Source organism: Pholcus phalangioides, unplaced genomic scaffold (assembly GCF_987345545.1).
Source record: "Pholcus phalangioides strain wild (caught in Gottingen) unplaced genomic scaffold, Ppha-v1.0 ptg000042l_1, whole genome shotgun sequence".
Taxonomy (NCBI): domain Eukaryota; kingdom Metazoa; phylum Arthropoda; class Arachnida; order Araneae; family Pholcidae; genus Pholcus; species Pholcus phalangioides.
In genome coordinates, this window is record NW_028301628.1 from 19,113,870 (window position 1) to 19,131,788 (window position 17,919).

Consider the following 17,919-nt stretch of genomic DNA (forward strand, 5'->3'; position numbering starts at 1 on the left):
CTACTAATTTTTAACTGGATGATAGATGGCAGCACATTATGAACATGTGTTGCCCGAATTTTTTTCCCCCCTCATGCATTCAAATTTTTAATTTGAACGTAAATTCAATATAAAATATTTATAAAAAAAATAATAGAAAGCAAAATATATGGACAAGGAGCATCACATAAATTAACTTGTTAAAAATGAATTTTGTTCTTCTGTTTTTGCAGCAGTCAAAGCCGCTCTGATCTACCAGTGCACGTTGTTTACAATCGAAAGCTTGTTGCGTTGCGTTGAAGTTGATGCCCGTGAATAAAGTTGATTTATTGTGAAATTTAAGAAAAGGGGAGGAAAAAATTGAGTGAAACTTTTCGTTCTTTTTATAAATTCAGCTGTTGCCTCGTATTTCGGTGAGTTTTTTTTAGCTTTTCTATCGATTTATTGCTGAATTAATTTTTAATTGTATCCTTTGTTTTGAACGATGAGCATTAGAAAAAAAAATTTAACTCAATGTTGAAGTTCTTTCACGAGTGCTGTTAAAACTGAGCGTTTCTATTTTTGTTCTTGCTCTATGACATAGGTGCCGTAACCTGGGGCTGAGGCTGTTTTACCGCCTTCTCTCCACCCCCCCCCCCCCAAAAAAAAAATTTACGAGGATCCTCAGTCCCCCTTCAATAATCCATGAGTGCACAATACAATGTACCACTCCTCTTCCTGCATAAGGGATTTGTTTCCATATATATACATGGGACAACTGGCAACTTTCAGCCCCTTACCTCTCGAATGTTTTCTTCATTTTGCAGCTTCTCCTCCGCAGTGGCGGATTACCGCACAGGCGCATGAGGCGCGCGCCTGGGGCCTCGGCAGAGCGGGGGGCCTCCAAATAGTTGTGTGCTTCATCCTACATATGAATTTACATGCGCATCAACAAATCTCTTGAACTAAGTACAGTATCTGCTCTCCCTTTTTTTTTTTCTAACCGCAATTTTTTTTTTTTTTTTACGTATACTGTACGTAGAGAGATATGGAAGAAAAACGGGAACTGAAAGAAAAGAACAATTTACAAGACGCAGCTCTCAAGGGCCAGTTCTTCCCCGACAAAGAAAGAAGAGACATTGTAAAGCGATCATTCAGGGAGGGTCATTTTCAAACAGTATTTCCCTAAGGGCACAAGCAGGAGGAGGGATGAGAACAGCAGGTCCTAATGTCTGTCCGAAATGAAAATTGGAGTGAAGGCATAAACAGATGTCTCATTCCACAGTATTAAATGCTTTTATGGGCGCCGATAATACGACAGCTTTGGTGTAAGCTTTTGTATACAGTATAATGGATGGCAAGGTGGCTATCAGCAAGCGGCGACATCCACAGGAAGAGACACTCGTACTAATTAAAATGAATGTAGTAGAGCTCTTATTGTGATTTTGTCTCCCACTTGTTTGAATGAAATACTATAAGCTGGTTCGAACAACATATACATTTGCAATCTATGACTGGAACCATACGACCATATGACAAAAAAAAAAGTGGGGTTTGAAATGAATGCTGAATGACATGCATTCTGAATCACGTGATTTTTCTGTTTCTCTTTAAACACTCCCTCCCCGGCTGAAAAAAATCAAGGGGGTTTCTTTTCCTTCTTTCTAAAAAAAAGAGCTACATTTTTGGATTGGTCAAGGAGGCTTGGGTAGACAACATCTTTGTGTCAGACCGAAAAGTGTTTATTGTTAATGTAATTGTAATGTGTGTTATTGTAATGAAAAAAATTTTCATGCCGATCCTCAAGATTTACTTTAGGATTTAGATTGCAGAATCTCCAAAAATAACGGTAAGCAAAACTAAAAATATATAAATTATCTGATAAATTTTTATTTGAGCATTTCAATTCAACTACAGTAGTCTCTCGAGAATTCGGTCGTGCTCTAATCCAGCACGTCCAGTAGTCCAGGATATTTAGGTGGTGTGGTGTCACTTTTCTCCTGATGCCCTAACCCCTTAACACGTTCTAATATTTCTTAATTGCTCATCAAGTCCTGACTATGTCTTTGCACGAAATTTCATATATTATTTCAATGGGTTTCTTCAAAGTTAATCCAGCAATTTCGGTAAAATCTGGCACACCGTGGTCTAATACGTACCGGATTAGCGAGAGTCTCTGCAGGGGTCTTCAACCTTTGAGGCATAGCAGGCCATATTGAAACATTTTATAAAGTACGCGGGCCACAATGTTATACTGTGGCATTTTTGGTTATTAAACGAAAGGGGGGGGGGCATAATATAGAAGATTTTTATTCACTCTGAATACAAATAATACAAAGGCAAAGGCCACAACAGGCAGAGTGCCCAACGAGGTGGCTGAAAGAGAAAATAATAATAATTAATATAATAATAGTAAAAATAAAATAGAATAAACAAATAAAAAATAATAATTTCTAAAAAAATTTTTTTAAATAATTTCTTTCATTGACAATAATTTTAATTCATTCTGAAATAATTTCTTTCATTAAATTTTATTCATTCTGAAATAATTTCTTTCATTAAATTTAATTCATTCTGAAATAATTTCTTCCCTCTATTCCCTCTATTGAAGAAATGTTTTTCTATTAAATATTATCAGTATCTTTATATCAAATCAAATATATTATATTTGAGATATTATCAGATCTTTATTAATCAGTAATATTAAATTACTAAAACTATGACGGATCTCCATTTTTGCCGTGTGGCTGAAGGCACCAGGACGGACATCTTAGATTACTAAAAATATGATGCAGAATTTTACTGTGTTTTTTTTTTTAATGGGAGTGTGATTATTTTTCATCTAGTACCAGAGAATATCATTATATTTCCTTATCTTATTTTTGTGTTTATGGTTTTGGTGATGCAAAAATAAAAAGAAAGTTATGATTTTCATAATCTTGTTCTTATTAGGGCCAAAAGGGTGCAGTGGTGTATAAACGCAAATTTGTGGGTGGGGGCGGTGGTTGTGACCATGTGTTCAATTTTTCAAGACGGTTCTGATTTTTTTTGGAAAAAATTCTGAATTTTCCCCCTTTTTTAAGCAAATTTATTTTCTTGGTTTGTTATTCAGTCAAAAACGTAGAAAACATTTTTTTTTCCATTTAATTTTTCTGCTCTCGGGGGGGGGGGGGTGACAGCCCCTACCTTTAATCCGCCCCTGATAGGGGGGCCTCCAGATCAGGTTGCGCCTGGGGCCTCCCAAAATCATGATCCGCCACTGCTCCTCCGGGATCAGATTACTCATGTATTGTGCAAGTTTTCAGTAGTTACCACAAATAATGTGCTTGTCCCATTTGATAAAAGTCTCTCTGCAGAGAGCTACCACACCTTCAACATGATATTTACATACCATGAAAATTCGGAATTTGCCATTTTCACTTCAAGATATGCAAGGCAGTTGGTATCACTATAGTATGAAACAAAACCAGCATAACTCTGATAATATAAATAGGTTGGGGGCACATTCTATACACATACAGTACATTTCTGCATGTGCCAATTGCTTTGAAATTCCCCAGAGGAATACTTGCAAGGTACATGTCTGCGTAGGCAGTAGTATTGTTGGCGCTTGTTATAATGACTCCTCATTATTGCAACCATTCCATTACAATGACTGGTAAGATATAAGTCCTAAATGTTTTTACAGAACAACTATCATTTATGTTTTACTTTCAATACGATGACAATCCCAATATAACGTTTGTTTTTGATGGGAGGAAGGGGGTCATTATATCGAGTATCGACTGTAGTTAGCACAGATGGCCATGATGCAGTTTGATAACGCCGCCTCTGTGGTGGTCGAGAGGTCATAGTGACGGACCCGGGTTCAAAACCTATTTTTGCCAGAGTGGTGGTCAGCTGAAGTGTATTTTCTGTGGTTCCCAACTCCGAAGCCTGAATGCAAGCTACTGTCCCTGTTGAAAAGTCTATCCACAACAGATATGGTGCCACTATAATAATTTTTCACAGACTTCACGTTAGGTGCACATGTATATTTCAACATGTACTGAATTGTTTGAAGGTCTGTAGCGAAACATGGGAGAGGTGCATGTGAGATTTATTAGATTAATTTCACAACACCAGATGCAAGTCATGGTAGAGGGTGCCTCTAGGACCTGATTTCCACATACGCATTTGCCCAGGTTTCAAGTTTTGACCTCCCAACCCTCTGTTCAGTGAAAAATTGTATTAACACAGGTGGGAGGTGGACACTCTCTTCCCCCCCCCCCCCGCATCATAATGCATACTTTCGGTGGTATCCTCCTCCCTGTTTGGAGGGCCTATATCTTTATGGCCACTAATGATTTCTACCCACAATACAGTAGGCCATTTTATAATAAATTCAAACTAGTAGGCTACTTTGAACAAAGGGCATCCAACATTGTGGCAAGAGTGCCACTGTGGTGGTTGAGTGGTCATAGTGACAGACTCGCATCGCGGGAACCCGGGTTCGAGCCCCACCGTCACCACAGTGGTGGTCAGCTGAAGTTGGTTTTCTGTGGTTCCCAACTTCAAGGCTCAAATGCGAGCCAATCTCCCCATTAAAAAGTCTCGCCACAGAGAGCAACAGTCCTACAAACAGTACAAATATTCAGTCATTACACTTCACTCCCTTCACTTCTGAGATATAGATGGCAGCACTAAAAATCATACACAACACTAGGATACACACTCAGACTGTTAGGTACACATACTTACACTTCCGACACAACTCACTAGGTAGTAAATTGCCCATGGCGATAGACCTGAGTTGTGCTCGGCTTGAGAAAAAAAAAAAAGTGAGACAAGAGTCATAATGATCAACAAAGAAGCAATAGGTCATTGCTCCCAAGTGAACATTTTTTCTCTTAACTGGTGGAACAAATAGAAAGGCTGGTGGGCGAAAAACCCCCACCAGTTAAAAAAATACTTGTAATAGAGTGATACCTTGGCTAATGGAGATAATACATTCTGGAATCATGTTCATTACCCGAAACGGGATATTTCCCATAGGTTTCTATGAATAGTTTTTCAATTTATTCTAGGTTCTGCCCAAAATTTAAAGATAAGTTTTATGAAACACTAAGGAAATATTGTAAAAAAATAAAAATGAAGACAAGTTGACCGCAGGCTAAAATGAACAGCTTCATAATTGGATAAATGAAAATGTATAGGAAGTTAGGAATAGGAATATATAGGAATAGGAGAAACTGAGGATCTTTTTATTTTATCCAGTCGGGTTTGTATGTAGTCAGTTTGTTGCTAAAAGTCTTGCTCTGAAAACACTTGTGTACTGTACAATTCTTGTCTCCCCTTTTTATGCACTTTCTATTAGTTAAATGTTTCGTTTTACATGAAATGGTTCGAAAAATTTCTGAAAGAAAAAGGCACACACACATATCTGGTAAAAAGTTTCTGAGGTGGAAATAAAGTGATCAGGCATTCAGGAGTTATGATGATTGTGGGAAAATTTATCTGAAGACATGGCTGTGTTATGTGAACATGTACATCTATCTCAACTAAAATGTTCCTTAGCCGAATCTGTATTCATTAGCCAAGGTATTCATTATTAAGATGTTACGTACAAAATCTTAGTTAGCAAAAAAAAAGTCATAAGCAGTGGTATTTGTTATCACTGTATGAGATTTGCACATGGACTGTATTTGCACATGGACTGTTAGGTGCGCATGCACTTCCATCTCAACTCGCTTACCCGTGAGAGAAGGAAAAATGATAGCAAATTCCTCACAATAATAGAAATAGACAAAATTGGTGAAACATCCAATGCTTGATCCCATTAAAAAGAGATATCCTTCATTACATTTTTTTTGAGAAATCAGTTCGATTCTTTTGAAAATAAGAATACCAAGATGGCAATTTTGAAATTTTCAGAAAAAGTATATAAAAATATTAATGACAGCAATAGAACCCTTGCTATGTTTTTAGACTTAGAAAAGCCTTTGATAGTATCGATCATCCAATTCTTATGCATAAGTTATATTGTTCAGGTCTAAGAGGTAACACTTATCACTGGTTTAAAACTTATCTGTCAAATGGAATGCAAGCAGTTAAAATACATAGGTGCATACAGGATTATTAAAAATGGCGTCCTACAGGTTTCTGTTCTTGGACCAATTTTATTTCTAATCTTTGTTAATGATATCAATAATTTGGATCTACATGGTGATTTGATTAGCTATGCTGATGACACAGCTATTGTTTTGTCAGAACAAACGTATTGAAAAAAACGTATCCCTGCTGAAATCTGATACTGAAAAAGATTTAACAAAAATTATATATAACACTTGGTTGAGGCATAATAAGTTAACGTTGAATCTCAACAAAACTGAATATGTAAATTTTCAATTATATAATAGAAATATTGAAACACTTATAATTCGATGCCATGAGTTCGGATGTTCTGATGACCAATGTTTTGTCTGATTGTCTCGGGAACTGAAGAGTTTAAATATTTAGGAGTCACTATAAACAAAAATTTGAAATGGAATTCTCATGCAACTGCACTAAGTAACAAAATAAAATGCACAAATGTTTGTTTATATTGCTTAAAAAATATTATATCTCCTCAATTTATTCATACACTTTATTTTGCTTGGGTCTACCCACTTATTCGGTATGCTATATGTGTTTGGGGAGGTGATTATGAGTCCAACTTAAATGTTTTAATAAGTGCTCTGAAAAAAACTATAAATGTTATTTCCTCTCGTTACCCTACACCATCTGCCTATAATTATAAATCAGACTATAGATTTAATATTGAAAAAATGTATATATACTGAAGTCTAATGTTTATTTATAAAAATCCTACGTGGTTTGAAATCAAGCAATGACTATATATATAACAAACACGTCTCCCTCGAGGTTTTGAATATAATATTATACAACCTAAAAAAACTAACCCCAAAAGCAATTCATATATTTGGCTCCATTATATTTTAATAACCTGCCAAATGAAAATAAAATATGAAAATTAATTAAGAGCTTTCAAAAAGTAATGCATTATATTAATAATTTACTACAATAGGAAGGTACTTCTCGGCCCCCAGTATACAGTGTTGTCACACCAACTGTAATATTTGTCTATTTTTATATTGTTTAGTACTTGTTAGTATACAAAAGTGTTTGCCACCACAGAAAATTTTGTTTGTATACTCTGGACGGATCAAGCGATCCCTTGAATAGAATACTATACCTAGAATACTGTATTTATATATATTGTGTTTTTTTCTTTCTTTCTTAATAAACTATATATATAGTTTTTGAAATAAAAATAATAGCAACCCCCCCCCCCCCCGCCGAAATGAGGTTTTATGTGCATCAATTAAAAGTTGTCTTGTTTTAATTGGATAGTGTTTTGTTCCTTTGTTGGTATAGTAGCGCCATCCGGGACCTGTTTCTTACATGGGCACATGCTCAGGGCCCCAAAATTGGCTGTCTTGTATTTTAGGCACAGCCTACATGCCCCCTACACTAAGTATGTCTCTGCCGCAAAGAAGACACATATAAGGGGCCCCCTAAAAATTCACATTTGTTCAGGCCCCAAACTTATGATGGACGATGGCCATAGCGCCATCTGTTGAAGCATATGTAAGTGGCGTTGCCGAGGGTGAGCACGCCTGTATCCTCATTTCGAAACCTGGTAACCTTAATTACATCGCATCTGTAATTCATAGACAGATTGTATAATTTCACATACACTCTTTCTTTTCCCTACAGTGTGTGATGGATGCTGAGGGCCGTGAAATCTCGATCGAAGAACAGAATCTCGAAAACCTGTTCAAAGATAGATACACTGACAAAGATGACGAGTACATGAAGAGGAAATCGACTCCCACTCCCCATCAACCCGTGGTGCACCCTTGGAACATCCGAGAGAAGAAATTCTACCGCAGTTGGGATTGGTCACAGAGCAGAAACGATCGAGGCGATCAGGGTCCGTCCCGCTCGGGAAGAGACCGGAGCCCATCTTCGAGGCGCGCCTGGCAGAGTGAGAGGCGATCCCGTCACAACCATCATCATCATCACCACCACCATCATCATCATCGCCGTGATTCCAGTTACTGAGAAGGATATTATAGCCACTGAGCTATAAGGAAAGAATTCTCTATAACTTAGTGATTATAGCATATAAATGAGAATATATGTAACTAGCCTCCCATATTTTTCTTTTAGATGAATTTTTTTTGTCCATTTTTGTATGTATTTTTTTTTATAAATCCAAGATCTGCGTGTAAGGAGCACCTGGGAATTTCTTATTTTTATTTTTGTGAAAAATGTGACAGTGTATGAAATGTGAATAAAAAACAAGTTTTTTTACCACAGCTTTTGAATTATTGTGCAATGATTTTTTCGATCACAGGATGGAACCTGTGATAGAGACAAGAAGTCCGGGGCCAAGAAGTAAAATACGATTATGTTAAAAGTACAGAACGTATCTGACTTGCTACACTTAGAAACAGCAGTACAGTAGTATACAGCAGTACAGTATACAAAATTACGGTGATCATAAACTCCTTTTAGATATATATTTTTTAAAATTAAATTTTAGCATTGAAGCCATTTTTTCCCCTCAGTTTCAATTTCGTACTATTTCGAAGCGTAGTTGTAGCCGATAAATGGAAATTAACCCTTTCACATACAGACTTTATAAATATTAAAGGGGACCGCAAAACTGTTCTCTCGCACCGGGCCGCTAAATGATCAAGTCCAGCCCTGGTGGGAGGCATCTTCTGAGGTTAAACGGACGTAGGTCTTCCCGCGACAAGCGAGAAAGGATTCGTATACCAAGTGTCAGCGACGTGTTCTCCACACTTCGAGATGCCTGCCACAGATGTGAGCGAAACGTTAGGAAGAAAATGTCCTAGAACCTAGACCATGACCTAATAGCCCCGAAACCGCTTGCAAGTCATTGAACGCCGGCCATGAAAGCCTCAGACAATACTCCCTTGCATAATGTTTTCTATTTTTTTGTAAAATTTAGTTTTTCGTAACTAATTACATTAATTCCAAAACTAAAAATCATTATTAATTTTTAACATTTTTCGAAATTTGAGGGAAAATGCCTCATTGAATGCAGAGGTGAAGAAAACATTGGGGGGAGGGGCTGAAAGTTGCTGGTCGTCCCGTATATACAGGACTCGAGTAATAACGCAGGAGAGGCAAGCCACATTGAATTGTTTTTTCAGAAATTATTGGGGAGAGGGGGACTTAGCTCCCTTACAAAATTTATTGGAGGGGCTTAAATGGCCCTAGTTCCTAGGTTCCGGCGCTAATGAGTGCATTGTTCTCCACTTATTGATTTTAGCCCGAACAACAGTATTACATGTTTGTTTTAGTATTACTTTTTTTTTTCCTGCTTACGACAATATCAAATCCAAGGGCAGCATGCTAGTATCATGAGATCCGAATGTAAATAACCCGCAAACTATCTCATGGGCGGAAAAAAACTTTTCAATGGGAATTCCATATGACAAAGCAAGCGGAAGCTAAAAAATAAGGTATCGAAATGTCAGTATGATTCATATTTTTCAAAAAGTTTCTCGTCTTTTAAATTTTCCTAAAAAAATCGGCGATGTTAAAATGTTTTTTTCATTTCGCCCCCCTCCCCCGGAATGGGTGGTTGGCTCAAGATGGCCGACGAAGGAGCTAACAGCAATTTTCGAGCGGCGCAAAGGATTATGGGGAGGAGGAGGTCGGAGTCACCCACCATTATTCCAAGATGGCAACAAAGATGGGATTCTTTCGATGGATCCACGTCCCACCTTTTTTCCCCATGAGGAAAAAAAGTTGCCTTTCAGGTAATAATCATCAAAGCTACCCCCAAGCTTGCACATGTAAACGGGGCTTTAAAAGATGTCACCAAGCTTCTTGCTAAGGACATCGTAGCTAACTGGCAACATTGGTGGGTGCCTGTCCAGTGCTTTGAAGTAATTTGTTTTTTTCTTTTATATTATCCTGTAGAGCCGTGGATAAACGTTGTCACGGCAGAAGAAGCAGGGAAGCACAAGTTTGAGAACCACTGCTTTAAATCAATGAGACAGTTGAAACATTCAAATGAAGAGAAGGAAAAATAGTTCAGATTTTTGAGGTAATTGTAATCGACTGTCTGATACAGCAGCGAACAAGTCAGGTTGTTCTCAATTTTGTACCACACTGCCCAAAATACTGCAATCAGCATTTTCAGAATGAATGACTCCAGCAGTGAAGCAGTGTATATCTTCATTTAATTTAAACTTTTTCCCCCCGCCAAGTTTTTTTGACAACTTTGTCAGTGACAACTTTATTAATTATCTTCTAAGTAATAAAAATATTTGAAATGAAGTTTTTTTTATCTCTCTCAAAAATTAGGCTATGCCTAAATGAGAGAAAATTTCAAAGCTTCAGGAAAGTGTTATATATGCATGCGAGATTCGATAGAAATGAGAATTGCACATCAAAGATTTATTTTCCTATTCAACAAAAACGAGTAAGAAGTATAACGTATTCTTCTCGGCATAATCAATTTTTTATATAACTTCTTTCACAAACAAGCTATTATGGCCATAATCGATATTATTCGTGAATGTCAATGTGGGTGACTCAGTCACGCTGGACAAACAATCTTTCAAAGGACAACAAAACATGTCTCCCGTATATATATTTCATCATCTGGAGGAAGGGGGGGGGGAAAGAACAACTGCTGTAGGCCTCCATGAGAACACTCTTTTCTTTCTGTCGAACCAGCATAATTAGGAATAAGAAGTGAGGAAAGTCATGGCGTGAATTATGTATTATAGATTGTAGGCTTGATTCTAGATTGACTGAGCGAAAAAATAATTAACTATTCATTCATGAATGATAGCACAGATGCAACCAACGACATATTCGAGGGATTTATAATCTGATATCACAAGTCCGCTTCTTTTCTGCGGAGGCGTGAATCTAGTCTCATTATCTACTCCGTAAAAAGTACGCTATGAACAAGAAGGAAATGCAGGTTTCGAATCAGTGGATGGCGGACGAATTAAAGCTAGCGAGGAAAACCGTACCCAGAATATTATGCGACAGCCACACTGAAAATCGCAGAATAAATATTCTGTCGGAACTGAATTTACTTTTTCTGTTATCTTACTTCAACGGTATCAATATTTCGAAGAAGAGAACAAAAAGGTACAACGTGAGATTATGGGAAATTGTACTCAATGTTGTCGTTTGTGCGGCACTAGCTGTTGGAGTCGTTTCTAGTTATGCGCGACGAGGGAAGCTGGTCTTAGCAACGACTTTCTATTTTTTCAACACGTTTAGCTTCGTTGCCAGAATCTGTATCTTCGCCAAAAGAAATGATATCTACGATATGTTTGAGAAACTGTGCGAACGTTCCGAAGGTCTGTCCCTTTCCGAATCATTTGCGAAAAAATTTCGGAGGATGGTCATCATGCAGGTCAGCGTTTTAATAATTAACGTCATTTTCTCGATCTTTGTAATCGTTCGATACATTCAAGCCTCAATGAATTTACCCAATAGCTGCCCTTCGGAACTTTTTATCTTGGGAATAAGAATCGAAAAAGATGAGCTATGTATATTGTATCTGACGTCAGAATGCCTGACATATCTTTTCAGTATAAGCACAGCCTATATCTCATCATTCCTATGCTGCAGTGTATACAAAATTATGAAAGCGAATATTGACGGTTTCGGTCAGAATCTACTCGAAGTTTCACGTAAGAGCATAAAACATATGACCCGAGAGGTTGTCCTCGACGACATGACTACATTGAGGAAAATCTTGGGTGAATGTAACGAGGTTGACAAGGGAATAAAGCCTATCGCACTTTTTCTGTACGGTTTATCTCTCAGCTTCTTCTTCAACTGCGTCGCTCTGTTCGCAACGGATTACGCAAGGTTGCAGGAAACAAATGTCGCTATGGCCGTGGCAGTTCTTACGCTGACCTCAATCGTTTCTTATGGCTCTGTAGCATTTCCCGTAGCGTCTTTACAGCGCGCCGTGGAAGAACTGAAAATGAAAACGCTGGAGTACTGCGAAGCAGCTCATCGGAATGGTCTGCCTGATCCAGTGGTTTCCACTTTCGCAGTGTATGCCACAAACATACAGTTCAATGTTACAGCTGGTCGAATGTTCGTCATCGATAGAGGTTCCACTCTAATTTCACTTGGTGCTATCTTTACTTTTGGCATTTTGATACACACGAAATAACGGTTTTAAAATGTTGGCACTTTGAATATGGATTTTGTGGGAACAATACCATTGATTTCTAATGTTATATGTGTACGACTACCACAGAAATGAATTTTTAGATTTAGGAAACTCCATTTTTCAGCAGAGATTTGAACTCTGATAAAAATGGACCAGCATACCCAGGTATGTCTCATCCTTAGGTATAAAGTTAAGGGTTAGTTTGTGAGGCAATTCAAGTTTCTCTTTAGCTAAAGATCAGAGAAAACCTCAATGTTTGTTCAAGACAAAGAGGTGACACAATCCCAGGGAAGTAAAGAGTGTGATTCATTCGGAAAGACGGGATTATTTTTTTTGCCTTTACAATACCCTTTGAATGAAAATCTATTCATTCCAGGCCCGTCATTTAGGGTTTAGGGGACGGGGGCTGGCTTTGAAAAATACACTAAAAATAGCATAGGGTGGTAACTATCGTCCTCCCAATAATTACACACTTGATTCCGTGTGAAAAACTAATGTGGAAAAGTGTTTTCAGTTTTTGATCTGACCCATAATTAATGAGTTATAACGCTTTAAAAATTAATGACGTCACTTCAAAATGTTGCCAAATTCACCAATCGTACACCAAACGAATAACTTGGCGTTTTTGGAAATGATAAAAATATATTAACTCCCAGACAGAATCCAGAAAACGAAAGAGATATAAAAACAAGTTTTTTCTCACACTTTTCAGGAAAGAAAAAAATTCAATGGAAGTCAATTAGAATATATGTTCACTCATCTCACAGTGCCAGCTTTTACAGAGGTTATAGATAAGCGTTAGTCATTTTGTTTTGTTCTCCAGAAAAATTACCGAGTCCATTTATATATATAATTTTTTTCTAATTTGATGGTATTCAGCATACAAGAATATTGTATGCTTAAAATTTTTTGAGAGTGATGAAGTTATTCCTTAAAATTATTTTTTCGAATAAACTGGCTCTAATAACTACCATAAAACTAAACGTTTCTGAGTAGGTTAAAATGCGAAATTTTAGGCCAGGAAAAAAAAATCATGTTCCCAAAGGAAATTTTAATGGTTTTAGGGTATATTGGGCTGATTTCAAAACTGGTGTTGGTTTTGCCAAATCGGCTCTAGTTTTTGAGATAATGCATAATATCAATATAGTCTGCAGCCACTAATTTTTGCGTGGAAATTCTTTCAACTTTTTATTTACTTTCCTATTTTATTCAACACATCATTACCAGACATCAATGATCTCTATGTATTGATATTAAGTTTATTAATGATTTACATTTCGCACAGTTTCATTGTGATTGGCATGCTGCTTGTGGCATGAGCGGATCCAAAGCTCGTTGTTGGGAGAGGTGATTTTAGAAAATACTAATAATAAATAAATAAAATGAGTTAAACTGTGAATAGAGTGACCATACATCCTTCATTTTGTCATGTATTTTCCGAAAAATGGTCCCGATTTTTCGTTTTTTCTCCGTCACGATTTTTTTTTTGAAAAATGTACTAGTTTTTTTTATTTTTAGTCGAAGTTTTCTAGAATTTGTTATTTAATCAAAAACGTTTATACAGGTAGTTTTCAACGAATCGATTGAAAAAACGCAATATTATCACAAAAGTTCCGAAAATTTTATGAATTATCTCATTTCGCTTGGAGGGGGTGATCGGTGTGATCATCCCCCATAGATCCGCCCCGGCTTCTGGTATTACTCATGGAGGAAAGAATACATTCTGTCTGTTATTATTATGCTATTCTTTCCTCCATGGGTATTACTATTGAAATTCAACTTTCACTTTACGTCAAAAACTAAGCCGATCTGATAAACCAATGTCAGATTCGGAATCAGTGCCCAAAAGCACCCTAAAATCACTGAAATATCTGAGAACAAAATCAGTGTTGAGTAGTATCATCAATGGTAAAAAATCCGAAACCAGAAATTATTTTGAATAGGTCAATTCATAGCATAATAAGTTTGATTAAAAATTTCCGATTGAATCGTTATTTTACTGTTCCCACCAGTCACATATTCGTCTAGCTATAATTTTTACATCCTTCATTGAAGCTTTTTACGCGTAACAAATGAAAGTTCCAAAAAATCCAAAGAAATATTCCCGTTTTATTGATCATGTAATCTGATTAAAACGACAACGTAAAACACGTGCGCACTGTAAGCACCTTCTCTCAACAAATTTGACTTGATATTAAAGGTAAACAAATTGCCACATTTTGGCAAAAAAGTGTTGATTTGGTTAAAAAAAATTCACAGATCTCATTTGCTAATACTTTACAAATATGGTGATAAATTTGCTAATATAGGGGGGACGAAGCTAGTACGTAAGTTATACGTAATAACAAGGTTATAATATCACACAACATGGAGAAAAAAACGCCAATCTGTGAAGGAAGAACTTGGCTTTTTTTTTCTAATGGGATCGAATATTTAAGTTAATTTTCAAGAAGCGACAACCCGCTGCTGGCGGAGAAATATACTTTCGTTCGGAGTTTGGCACATAACTGACCATTAGAAAAATGACATGTCACAAAATTTCAAAACCTTATAACTCACTTAATATTCGTCCGATCCAAAAACAGAAAAGGTCAAAAGATAAATGAAGCGTTTCATCAGCAACTGCAATAAATATCCTCATGGCTTCGGCGCCGGAACCTGGGTACTGAGGCTGTTTGAGCGCCCCAATAAATTTCACGATGGGGCTGAGCTCTCTCCATAATTAATTAATATACAATGCAACGAACCACTCCCTCTCCTGCATAAGAGCATTTCAATCGAAACGTCTTAATATTCAATTTTATGGAATAATTTCACATAGTGTGCAAAAATACGAAGTTTTCATTCATAGCGGGCAATTAAATTTATTTTTGCTGACATCTCGACACAACAATCATTAATTATAATTTTTTTAATAATTTGGTGTAAAATATATTCTATACGATCGAATTTTGTATTTAATCTTAGCTAGAAAGAAGGTAATGATATAAAAAAATTGTCAATATTGCAACTCACCATAAAAGTCAGCTGAGGAGCAGAAAATTGTTTATATTTGTGAAACCTATCATTCGAACAAATGAAAAATATGAATTCGAAAGAATCAAAATGAAAACAAAACGAAGGATTTTCAGTGCGATGGGGAAGAGAGTTCCTCCAAATTCCTATACTTTGCGGTTGCAATTGCAAGCCTTTGTTCTGGAACTATAAGTTTCCCAAACTTTTTGTTCTATTGCCCCCTTCATCAGAAATTTCTTTCTCTCATCGCCCCCAAACTCAAGTGAACCTATAGGATCCTATGCTAACTACATTTACATAGCTTCTATCACCCCCCCCCCCCCTTCCTGGACCATTCCATGGCCCACCGGGGGCAACACTGAACTACAGGAAGGTTTTCCATCTTTCCCCTTGTATGATTTTTAGACATTTATGGAAATGCTTTGAGTAATGAATATATTCTCGTTGCGCGGTAGTTGAAAAACACTGGTGTAGAAAATCGGAAAACTCAATGAAAAAAAGATTTGTTTGAAAAAAATGGCATAGGATGTGCACAGACGGATTTGCGCCTGATTCAAGCTGGATATGACTTAAAAACAATGCACACGTACATATTTTTTTTAATGATAATTATTAATAAATAACCACCTTAAAATTCAATTAATCAAAGTAAAAAATTTCTCTAAATTATGAAATGATGGTGGAACATCTGCATCTTAAACCACCTCACGTAATTGAAATTTATCATGTATTGGTAACTGAATATATGTTGTGAATTTTTGAATCGTATATTTTTGATTCAATTGAAAATCATCACAGTTGAAAAAAAATGAAAATTTGACCCAGAGTGCCAGATACGGTAAAACCTCTCTTTTTAAAGCTAAATAATAATTACTAGAGCCCGGATCATGGGCACTAAAAAGTGGCGCAATATGCTGTAAAAATATGCATTAAAAAACCAAAGTACACAGTAAAAAAATCCAGATTTTTGCATAACATTTGCATATAGTCTGAGCTTTAATAATTATGTTTTATTTTGAAAGCTTCCATAAAAACTTTCCTGTTTTATGGAAAATTCTTTTTTTTTTGCGCCTCCAGCGTGAAAAAGACAAATTTTACTGTAATTTACAATATATTCTGAGCCATCTGTATCAATCAGTAGAATAGATGTCCAATAAAGAGTAGTAATAAGAGTTATTAAATTAACATGAAAAAAAAATATCAAAAACAAAATATTTGGCTTAAAGGTAAAATTACATATTATTCTGTAAAAGAAATTGGTGGCAGATTTTCAATCAGTGTGCTGCGTGGAAATGAACAATATGTGATACTGCACAATAGCAATACACGTATAATATGTAATAATCTATATATATAAAATTGATTTTCTGTGTGTCTGTGTGTGTGTGTATGTTCTCTATACAAATCTACAATTTTAGATCGATCGTCGCCAAATTTTGCATATATACCAAATGGGACCCGACTTGAACGATAGGCTACTTTAAAATTTCGTCAGTCCAGGGCAAATGCCCCAAATGGGCAAAAAACTGTCCGGCAACAATGGTTTTTGGGCCTCAACAATCACTTTCCGAACGTTTACTTTGGTTACCGTCAGGGCCCGATCATGACAAATCGGGGCCCTGGGCAAGGATACTTTTGGGGGCCCCCCTCCTCTCTAATCTAAAATAGATTTCTCGGGTGTAAAACGATATAAATTGCATATTTTTAGAATTTTTTGTCTGATCAAAAACTTTTGAACATAAAACTGAAAATTTAAACCATTTTGTTTCACGTGTACCCTTTAGTTATCAAGAAATAATAAAGTATGAGACAAATACTAACCACATCAATAAAATCACCAGTTGCGTGGCTAATGCATCACAAAAATGTTTTACTGTGAAGTAATTCACTTTTTTTTCTGCTTTTCATTTTCGCAAAATCAAGAATTACATTACTGAAATCCAATTTTTTTGTTACTTCTCCTTCAATGCAGAGTAATGCTAAAGAGCTTAGTTTTTCCTGCAGAATACTAGAGCGTATGGGAGACTTTAGACGCTTTAACAAAGAAAAGGATCTTTCACCAGAACAATTTGTTACTGGCAATGTTAAAAAAATTCTTATGGCACTATCAACATTGGAAAATGTCTCTTCCAGCTCTAAACATTTCAGTTTTTTAAACATATCTGCAATATTATATCCATCTTCCACAAGTGAAGAAAATTGCTGTAGCTCTTCAGGAAAAGAATCATCTAAATCCTGAGGGTAGGATTTTTGTAAAGAAATCGCTTTATCCATAAGTTTTGATTTCAACTTCATTTCACTCAGGCAAGCAAACTTTTTCGCTGTGCTATTATACGGCTCTTTACGAAAAGAAAGGTGTGAAATTAAAGCATCACAAACAGCATAATAAATACTTGATTTATAAGCTTCACGAGGTGTCAGGTCAACTTCACAGCTATGTACTGCATGAGGATCTTTGCTTCTTGGCTTTAATTTTTTTCTTGCTACATCGTAATCAACATCCGGCTCACACATATCTCTTGCTAATTTTTCATACTCCTCAAAATTGTCTCTCACATATTGAGTAAATTCAATTAAAGATTGGTACAAAAGTGTGACACGCGTTAAATTCATAGATGATTTTTGAAGTTCCACACTGGTTTGATTAAGCCTTTGTAAAAGGGTATCCCATACAACGATGTTCAGTACAGTTTCCAACTTTTTCAACGTTT

General features: G+C 36.3%; 1 long non-coding RNA gene across 1 annotated transcript; it reads left to right on the forward strand.

Moving 5' to 3' along the window:
- The first annotated feature begins 240 nt into the window (after positions 1-240).
- LOC149064584 (uncharacterized) lies at positions 241-8,316 on the forward strand. Its single transcript, XR_016195740.1, has 2 exons — positions 241-392; positions 7,717-8,316. It is a non-coding gene; the product is annotated as an uncharacterized LOC149064584 (long non-coding RNA).
- Positions 8,317-17,919: the final 9,603 nt, after the last annotated feature.